Genomic DNA, 10,976 nt, shown 5'->3' with positions numbered 1-10,976 from the left:
TTCTAAAACTCAATTAGGTTGTTGGAACAATAAAGTATAACTTTAATTAAATTATGCTAATTTAAATCCTAAGGTTCTAAAACAACTTCAAATAGTCCCAAATTAATATATACTAGTAAACAAGTCCTAGTCATTACAAATATTAAGTTAAAGACTTAATTAGGCCAATGGAGCCATTAAATATATTTTAATTAATTCTTTTAATTAAAATCTCTAGATTTTTAAACTCATCTGAATGCTTTCAAATTCACATATATTAGGGAACATGCTAAGGCCTATTGTGATATCACATTATAAGCTTATTTCATGCAAGTACATCTATGTAAATTTAACTTTCACCAAAGATAAATATTAAATAAAAGTTGTAATTCTCATTCAAATGATTCCAATTTAATATATGTTAACAAGTATACTAAGGCCTAAATTACTAGCATGCCACACTTTAATTCCAAGTTGTATATCATCATGAGGATTAAATCTCAAACAAAGAAATTAATTAAATGAAAGGTTTCAAAACCTAATCAAATATTCTAGATTTAATATATGTGAAACCACATAGCAAGCACATCAAGAATATCAAGTCGGAAATCCAACGGGATGAATAGTACACTCGGAGCAATTTAATTAATTTAATTAATTAAATATTACTAGATTTCAAAACTTCTCCAATTACTCTCAATTTAATCTATGTTGAAGAGCATGCCAAGGCCTAATATAATATGTTAACACATGTTGATTTAAATTTAGATAAGGCCACATTATTTAATATTTTATTCAAGATAAATATTAAATAAAATCTTCAATACTTGTCCAAACAATCTAAATTTAATATATGTCAATCTACATATCAAGGGGTAATATTCTATCATGCCACATGATTAAACAAAGTTATGGATAACCGGAAAAATTAAATCCTTCACAAGAAAAATAACTAATAAAATCTATAGATTTTACATCCAAGCATATAATCAAGTTATATAAGCATCACAAGCATGTAATATAGCAAGAATTTAAATTATAACACTCCCTACCTCAATTTGAAATGAAAACCCCAAATCCCCACAGAAAGAAAAGTGTTCCGAATCCGCCGAAATCAAAGGGTTTTGTCGGGGACAACACAATTTACATGAATCCCCAAGAAGCCCCATGAAAATCACAACTTGACTCTTAACCCAAACTCAAGAAATGGTCGAAAATGAATTCTAATAAGGGGGAATGGTAGAACACGACGAGGGGAACAAAAAATGTAAAGGCCGAAGGATTTCTACCAAGGAAATCAAGTGGAGGAGAAGGACAAAGGGTGGCAGCCACCTTGGGCAGACATGGCAGGTTCTGGTCGTGTATGGAGAGGGGAGAAGATGACTTTTTAATTTTATAACCCCCTATTTATAGTAAAATCCTAAAAGTGCCCTGAACAGGCCCTGTCGGGTCCGTAAAAGTGGATTTTGAGCAAACGCGCTCAAACAGAAAAACTCCGTGAATAAAAAAGATTCAAAATAAGAAAATATGAATAACGGAAGAAACGATATCAAAAACTGATTCCCGAGCAGAAAGTTATGCCCCGAACAAGTTCGGCGGCAACCGGGTCCAGAAACTCTAAAACTGGAGAAAAACAACCAGAATGGAATTCTAAGAGTCCACGACTCGACAAAATGTGAAAATGAATCCCGTATAAGGATCCAGGCTCCAGACGAGACATTTTGCAATAACTTTCATTAATTGCACAATGGCACCTACAAAAAGGGTTGATAAGCGCCGAATATTGCATATTCAAGCGCCCTTATTTGCATTAGTTAAGTCCATTATTTGATTATTTTATATAGATTATCTTCATTTGCATGTTTTTTTTCTTATTTATATTTTCAGGTTTGTTTCTCAAAAAAGAATAAAAACGATGTTTTGATGAGTTCTTGAATATCAAAGTGTGCAATGCTGAAGTTTACAGCTTTGCAGTAGTGAAATTCGACTTTCCTCGTCAGTTTTGACCCAAAAAACTTGAGAACTTTACTTCCCTTAAAACATAGAATACTTAGATCATTGAATAAGCTTTCTAAATCATTAAACGATTCTTCATTTGGAGTTTGGAGCAGGGAGTTATGGCCGTTTTACCAAAGGTGCGTAGAACAGCCTAGCAGCAGTGAAGTTTAACTTGCTCTTCATTTTCGACCGACCAAACTTGAGAATTGGACTTCCATTAAAACATAATGTACTTAGAGCTTTGAGTTAGCTTTCCAAATCATCAAACGATTCATCATTTAGAGTTTGGAGCAGGGAGTTATGGCCTTTTTACCGAAGGCACACAGAGCTGAGAAACATCCACGGGCGCCAGCGAGAAACCCGCGGGCGCCCGCCAAAATAGGCAGCGAGCTCGTGCACCCGCGGGCGCCCGCTGATTTGTAGAGATCTACTCACCCACTCCATGATTTTGCTCAAATTTGTCCCCTTTGACTAAATGAATGGCTAGACTTCCTTCTAGGGATTTTTAAGCCACGAAATTGGGGATAGATGGAAGGATAAGGTGGATATAATAAGGCATGTAGGGTTGTAAGAATGGATATCTCTCTTATTTTTGTAAGGTTTTAGAGAGAGAAAGGAGGGTTCTTGAGGGTGTGTGTGTTAAGGAGCCCCTAGGTGCGAAAATTGAGGGTAAGGCCTCTTCTTCTCCTTCATTCCTTGCATCCATGGGTAACTAACTCCCTATCTAGGGAGGTGAAGAAGCCCTTCATTGTAAGTATGTTCTAGTTTTGATTCTATTTTGGGGAAAATGATGAAATTTTGTGGTTGTTCCATAATCTAGAGCTTGCACTTGATGTAATGAACTGAAATTGATATAAATGATCAAGTTGAATCTACTATCTTATCTTAGAATGTATGTTCTCATGGTTGTATGGCTTGCATTTTCATGGTGACAATGAAGATGAGATTGTGGAATGGTTTTAATGGCATGTTGTTGAGAAATTTGATAGGCCATGGCTTAGGTTTTCCCTTTGATGGTTTATTCTTGATTTTTGGCTCCATGTGCTCTTATCATGTGATTGAAGGCTTGATAATCTCTAGCTTAGTGAGCATGTATAAAACTACACCTTAGTTTAGGTAGTTAAGCATGTAAATCTTTGATAGATTATTTTTGCCCATTGATTTCATGAAATTCTTGAAGATAATGTAGCAACTATGTGTAACTACATGTCATGGCCACTTATTTATGTTGTTTTTCCCAAATGAATCATATTCTAGCATATGTATATTGTAGGTGGTGGATTCACTTCCCTAGTCCTCTCTACATTATTTTCATCTCTTTAATTTCCTTACAATTGTTGTTTATGCATAATTTAATTCCAAGTATCAAGTGACAAACCAGCAAAACTCTATACACCTTTCATCAAACCAAAAGTGATTTTAGAAAACCTTGGTTGCCATAAACTAGCAATCTCAGTGGTTCGACCTACCCGACCAATAGCCCTATTTTACAATGATTTGTGCTATTGCAAATGTTGATGTATAATTGACAACCGATCAATTTTTGGCGCCGTTGTCAGGGATTGCAAACGGTTTTGTGACTGAGGTTTTAAAGATTACCTTTTGTTTGATTGTGAATATTCTGTTTTGTGTATATATTTTGTTTTTGTGTTTTTGTGTTTTGTGTGTTTCTGTGTGATCGTAGGAACTCAAAACTCGCTAAGGAGAAACTGAAAATCTGAAATCTTAAGGACTCCGAGTAAGTGTTTGATGTTCTAGTTTTACCTTCATTTTTGTGTTGTATATATTTTGTGTGAAGTTATCTTAATGTATCTAAGTAAGTGGTTGAATTAGTCCTAGATGGAGGGTAATTATCTTCCAACTCAATTCTACACACCACATGAGTTTTGTGTATCTTGCTCTAGTCATACACATCATACAAGAGATTATCCTCCACCGGGATAATTCTCAGATTTTTATCTAGAGCAACCAACTGAAAATTTCTTTGAACCGGGTAATGATCCATACTTCAATGGTTATGACTCGGGTTGGGGAGATCATCAAAACTTCTTGTGGCATGACATGGGAAATTTAGCCCCACAATCTCATGGGCAACATTTTCAAGCCAATTTTCAACCCCATGATCATTATTTCCAGGCTTTATCTCAAACACCCTCTCAATTTGAAGAAGTGATTGCCAATAACAACAAAGAAATGATGGAGTCCATGATGGACTCCAACAAGCAAATATTGGCTTCCCTTGCTAGCATGCAATCCACAATAGAGTCTATCAATCAAGTGGTACCATACCACAAGTCCCAAGTTAGTGCAATGATAGATAACCAAATATCTTAAATTCAACAAAGGATTAATGCTAAAAATCATGAAGAGGAGGAAGCATGTTCATTTGAATTTATGGCCAATCAAAAGAGAATTCTATGAATGCTGAGTTTACCTCTAGTAATTTTCATCATGAGAATGATCAAGTGGTTTTTACATGTGAAAATGATGAAATGGTGGTTAAAGATCAAATTGTTGCCACGCAAAAAATTGAAGAATTTTTGGTTCAAAATAAGGAAATTAATGATGAAGAGATTGTCTCCCTTGAAAATCCAAATCAACCCCTAAATAATCCTTTGCTTGATACACCTCCTTTAATGGAGGATCCTCTAAAAGCTTGCTTGGCTTATTTCAATTGTGAGGATTTTGATGTCGACAATTCCATTTGGGAGGTAAATTCTTTGCTTGATATTCCTCCACCCATTCACTCTCTTCCTTGGGCAACATCAAATGTATCTCTTTCTTGGGAGCTTGTATCTCTTCCCATTCCCTCACTTGAGTTGTCTCAAACTGTTGAGCCCGAACCACCGGATAAGTATGAGGAGGATGTTGAAAGTTTGAAGGACAATTTTCTAGGCATTCCCGTGCTAAATATGATCTTTCACAAACCTTTGCTAGGTGTGCCCTCACTTTATCCACCTTCCCATAATCCAAAACAGCCCCTAAATAATCCAAAGTTCTTCATTGAGGAAGAAGAGTGGGTTGAGGTCTTTCCGTTTCCTCTTTTCAAATTTTATCTTGAAGCTCTTTTTCCTCCGCTTTTAAAAGAACTTTCTTATTTGGGGAAACATGACTCTCTAGAGAGACATGGTATAAGGTGATGAGGACTAATGCAAAATATGGTTCGTCTAGCTATCGACGTTAAATTTAGCACTCTTGGGAAGCAATTCTTTCAACTTCCAATCTTCTCTCCCAAAGTTACCTTAGCCAATAATTTTTCGGAAATTAGCTAAGTATAACCAAAATGTGAACCTTTTCCAAAATCATCTCGAATTGTGTTCCAAAAGTCACATTCAGTTTTCTTAGTCATTTTAAGGTCTCGGTACCATTTTCGGAATTTTTCAAGGCCATTCCGACAAATTTCTCGATAAACCCAAAAATCACGGGACATTCAGTTTCTAAACTATCACTTGTGCATTTGAGCGTCGAATCTAGTCCCGACAATTCTACACGGTAACTAGGCCCCCAAGAGCTTTAAGATTCATGTTTGAGTCGCTTTCGATCCCAACCCAGTCTTTGTTGGCCAGGATTTACTACAAAAGGTAGCTTTTACATAGGATTTTTGCGGGGGCCCGCCAAAATCCCATGGCCGCCCGCTGTTTTGGGCAGTAGGGTCATCAGCTCCCGTAGGCGCCCGCCGCCCTTCGCAAGTTCATTAAAAAGGCCCCAAACAAGGCCTATTTCAAAAATCTAACTCTCCCTCTTTCTCAACCTGCGAGCCCAAACCCCTCCTGCACCTTTCAAACTTCCATCTCCCCCTTCCATCTCCTCCTCTTTCATCTCATCCACCTTAGTTAATCCATCATCCTTCCATCTCCATCACCCTCATCATCCCATTGCACCAACAGGGGGGCTTTTTGTTCTTCACTTTAGGGTAAGTTTTTCTCTCTCTTTCTCTCGATTTTTGATCAATGGAGGATATGATTGATTATCCGGAGGTGTAGTATTTGTTTGGGGTTGTGTATTGCAATTGCAGGGCCAAAATTTTTGAGTTTTCAAGTTTCTAATCAACCTTTGGCCCTCTTCCTTTTTGTCTTGCACACCACCTGCTCAACAAAAATCCTGACCCAACTTCATCTCCCTAAATGGCACCACTTTTGGCATTATTTTGTTATCCGTTTTAAACTTGTGGCTAATGTGTACAGATTTGTATTCTGTTTGGATTTTTATCTTTCAATAAACTTCATGTTAGTGTTATTATTTCTGTTTTGGTTTTTCTTAAGAGACCTATGATTTTACATGTGTATTTTAGTTGTGTTTTGACAGGTCTTCATGTCCAAGTTTGGGGGAAGATCATTTTGGCATCTCTTCATGGGATTGCATACGGCTCCAATGCCAGAGTTGCCTCACTCACTTGGTATTATTGTTCCTTTTACCCCTTATGCTATTTATTTATACATTGTTGTCTTCACACATTGAGGACAATGTGCCATTCAAGTTTGTGGGTATTGTGTATTGTAGAGTGTTTGCATTTGCTATTTTATTCAAATAGATTGGTATAAAACTGAAAATTTTAAAAAAAATGGAAGCAATGATTTTGTAGTCTTGGAACTTGTTGGAGATTGAAGCATGTATTGAATACTTTGTGTATAGAGGTAAATGATAGTTATGAAATGAGGAAAATTTGAAATGAATATGTGGATTCAAAATGGTTTGTATAAATGCTTCAATTAGATTATCTTCGAGTATCACTCTCTTCTATGCTTCACACTTCACATATGCACACCGGAAACTTAATTGTGAGGCATGCAACCCGGTGTACCTTGACCATGACTTAGTTGAATTGAATTGATGACCCTAATGAATGGATACCTTTGGCATGTTGAAAAAAAAAAAAAAAAAAAAAAAAAAAAAAAAAAAAAAAAAAAATGAAGTTGAATAATGATAATGACTAGTTTAAGTTCGTAGCCTTGCTAACTCGAGTTATTAAGCCTTAGGAGTGTCTTTACACTTAGCACCCTAAAGCCATCTAGTTTGGGAGTTGTTGGCCTAACACTTGCTACATGGGTTAGTTAGAAAACTTAAGGGACTTAGGCATTGCACGGTCATTCACGAAATAAAAATAAATAAATATGGTTCGTTGGAGTTCATAACCTTGCTGACTCGAGTTATTAAGCCCTAGGAGTGTCTTTACACTTAGCACCCTAAATCCATCCGGTTTGGGAGTTGCTGGCCTAACACTTAGTACAGGGGTCGGTTACAAAACTTAAGGGACTTCGGCATTGCACGACCATAATATGTTTTTTTTTTTTTTGAAAAAAAAAAAAAAAAGAGCAACAAAAGTTGTGTTTTGAATAAAATCATGCCTTAGAGACCTCATTTAAAAGGTAATTCAATGAATTGGAAACTTGTGTTCTTGAAATTGGAACAAGAGGGTAAAAACTACATATTGGGAATCCGGTTCAGTTTGAATGAAGCTAGAGATGATTTCTATTATAGATATGACAATTGAAGTATTTATATAGACTATGATGTTAATATTTGAGAGTTAAAAGATGATTAGCCATTTTGTTCTATCAATGCTTCATATACACAAGGTAGTCTTCATAATGATTCCATCTCCAATGTTCTCTATGTTCCTAGTTTGCAAATGAGCTTTGTGCATCTTCATGCACCATGTTTGATGTTTGTGGGTAACATTCCTGTTAAACCCTCACGAGACTTCACTCGTCCTCTAGGAACGCCTAGGGGTTTAAAAGGCTTGTTGCATATGCTAAATGCAACCGTCGTTCTCACAAAAGAGGAGATTTGTTGTCATTTCATTAAGTGTTTTCATTCTAGTTTTGCTAAGGGACTAGCAAAATGTAAGTTTGGGGGTGTGATAAGCGCCGAATATTGCATATTCAAGCGCCCTTATTTGCATTAGTTAAGTCCATTATTTGATTATTTTATATAGATTATCTTCATTTGCATGTTTTTTTTTATATATATTTTCAAGTTTGTTCCCCAAAAGGAATAAAAATGATGTTTTGATAAGTTCTTGAATATCAAAGTGTGCAATGCTAAAGTTTACAGCTTAGTAGTAGTGGAGTTCAACTTTCTCGTCAGTTTTGACCCAACAAACTTGAGAACTGGACTTCCCTTAAAACATATAATACTTAAAGCATTGAATTAGCTTTCCAAATCACCAAACGGTTCTTCATTTGGAGTTCGGAGCAAGGAGTTATGGACATTTTACCAAAGGTGCGCAGAACAGCCTAGCAACAGTGAAGTTTGACTTTTCTCTTCATTTTTGACCCACCAAACTTGAGAATTGGACTTTCAATAAAACATAACATACTTAGAGCTTTGAGTTATCTTTCCAAATCATCAAACGGTTTGTTATTTGGAGTTTAGAGCAGGGAGTTATGGCCTTTTTACCGAAGGTCCGCAGAGTTGAGAAACATCTACGGGCGCCTGCGAGAAACCCTCGGGCACCCGCCAAAATGGGCAGCAAGCTCATGCGCCTGCAGGTACCCGCCGATTTGCAGATCTCTGCTCACCCACTCCATGATTTTGCTCAAATTTGTCCCCTTTGACTAAATGAATGGCTAAACATCCTTCTAGGGATTTTTGAGCCACGAAATTGGGGATAGATGGAAGGATAAAGTGGATATAATAAGGCATGTATGGTTGTAAGAATGGATATATCTCTTATTTTTGTAAGGTTTTAGAGAGAGAAAGGAGGGTTCTTGAGGGTGTGTCTGTTAAGGGGCCCCTAGGTGCGAAAATAGAGGGTGAGGCCTCTTCTTCTCCTTCATTCCTTACATCCATGGGTAACTAACTCCCTATCTAGGGAGGTGATAAAGCTCTTCATTGTAAGTATGTTCTAGTTTTGATTCTATTTTGGGGAAAATAATGTATTTTTGTGGTTGTTCCATAATCTAGAACTTGCACTTGATGTAATGAACTGAAATTGATATAAATGATCATGTTAAATCTACTATCTTGTTATAGAATGTATGTTCTCATGGTTGTATGGCTTGCATTTACATGGTGACAATGAAGATGAGATTGTGGAATGGTTTTAATGGCATGTTGTTGAGAAATTTGATAGGCCATGGCTTAGGTTTTCCCTTTGATGGTTTATTCTTGATTTTTGGCTCCATGTGCTCTTATCATGTGATTGAAGGCTTGATAATCTCTAGCGTAGTGAGCATGTATAAAACTGCACCTTAGTTTTGGTAGTTAAGTATGTAAATCTTTGATAGATTATTCTTGCCCATTGATTTCATGAAATTCTTGAAGATAATGTAGCAACCATGTGTAACTACATATCATGGCCACTTATTTATGTTGTTTTTTCCAAATGAATCATATTCTAGCATATTTATATTGTAGGTGGTGGATTCACTTCCCTAGTCGTCTCTACAATATCTTCATCTCTTTAATTTCCTTACAATTGTTGTTTATGCACAATTTAATTCCAAGTATCAAGTGACAAACCAACAAAACTCTATACACCTTTCATTAAACAAAAAATGATTTTAGAAAACCTTGGTTGCCATAAACTAGCAATCCCAGTGGTTCGACCTACCCGACCAATAGCCCTATTTTACAATGATTTGTGCTATTGCAAAGGTTGATGTATAATTGACAACCGATCAAGGGTTAACTACGAAACTACCCCAGAATGAAAATATCTTCCAAAAGATATTTTCTTTGATACACCTGAAATAAAATATCTTTAAAAGATATTTATGAAAAATACCCCAAGAATTGAAAAAGATTATGAAGAATTGTGCATCCATGCCCCTATGGGCACCGGGAGTAACGAGAATACTTTCTTTCAAAAGTAAAGATACGTATTTCGAGGAAACCACTCAAGATGAAGGCACGTGAAGTCAAAAACCAACTCCGAGCATGAGAAGTGAGGTTGTGCCAATAATGTGACAGACGGGGAAAAGACAGAATAGGGAAAAAGACGAAACAGGGAAAAGGACGAAAGGCACATATTGTCGAAAAATGAAAAATGTGAAAATGACTCGGCCCTCAAAGGAAGTTGTCAATCCACGGAAAAGAGTCTCAGGAACCAATTCCGAGCACTCGAGATGACACTAAGTGACAAGAAACAGAGCTCAGAAAGGAAAATTAAACGGAAAAAATTTATTCGTAAAATTTTAGGAAAAAGGAAAGGAAGGCAAATGACCGGGTCATTACAAGTATGAGATGCGTCCAGTGTGGAAAACATAGGCATTGGGCATGTATAAGATAGCATGGCACACAAGAGATGACATATGAAGTGCATGAAGCAAATCTGTGAAGTTCAATCGATCACAAAAATATGAGATCGATCTGACTCCGATCGATCGAAAATGAGTGAGATCGATCTCACTCAGATCGATCGAAGAAAAATCCAATCGAATGAGTAAAGAATGTGGACAGTCATAGATCTATGACATGGATGGCACGGGGGCCTCACAAATGGGTTTGTGGGCCCCTCTACTCAACAAATCATCAAAAATGGTCACTTGATTTGGTCCGTGACCCCCAAAATCGAATCAAAATCAAGAAAAATATCAAACATATATACACATATATACAAAGCTTCAAATCGTTAACAATGGCAACAAAGCATCTTTAAAACACCTTAGATCTGACATTTAGCACATGGATTGATGAAGTAGAGCTTGAAATCAAAAGATGGGGTTCGAATCTTACCTCAAAATGAGAGAGAAGATGAGAGGGAGATGGAGATGCAGATCCAAGAAGAGAGAGAGATTCGCGATGAAATGGACATCACCGGAGTCTCGCCGGAGATGAAAAAGATAAAGTGTGTAGTGGTTAGGGAGGAGCGAGGGTTGTTGGATCGATCTTTGGGAATCGATCTAATAACCCTAGATCTATTTTTAAAAACACTCCTGAACCAATTCGATCGATCGAATTGAAGTATCAGATCAATCGAACTGAGATCGATCTCTCCTTTGAATTTTTGGAATTTTTCTTTCATTTTGGTTTTTTAATTAAAAACTAAAAATTAA

Source organism: Cornus florida, unplaced genomic scaffold (genome assembly GCF_030987335.1).
Source record: "Cornus florida cultivar Cherokee Brave unplaced genomic scaffold, ASM3098733v1 CherokeeBrave_3.0.0_Hap2_Chr05, whole genome shotgun sequence".
Taxonomy (NCBI): domain Eukaryota; kingdom Viridiplantae; phylum Streptophyta; class Magnoliopsida; order Cornales; family Cornaceae; genus Cornus; species Cornus florida.
This window is presented reverse-complemented; position numbering follows the sequence as displayed.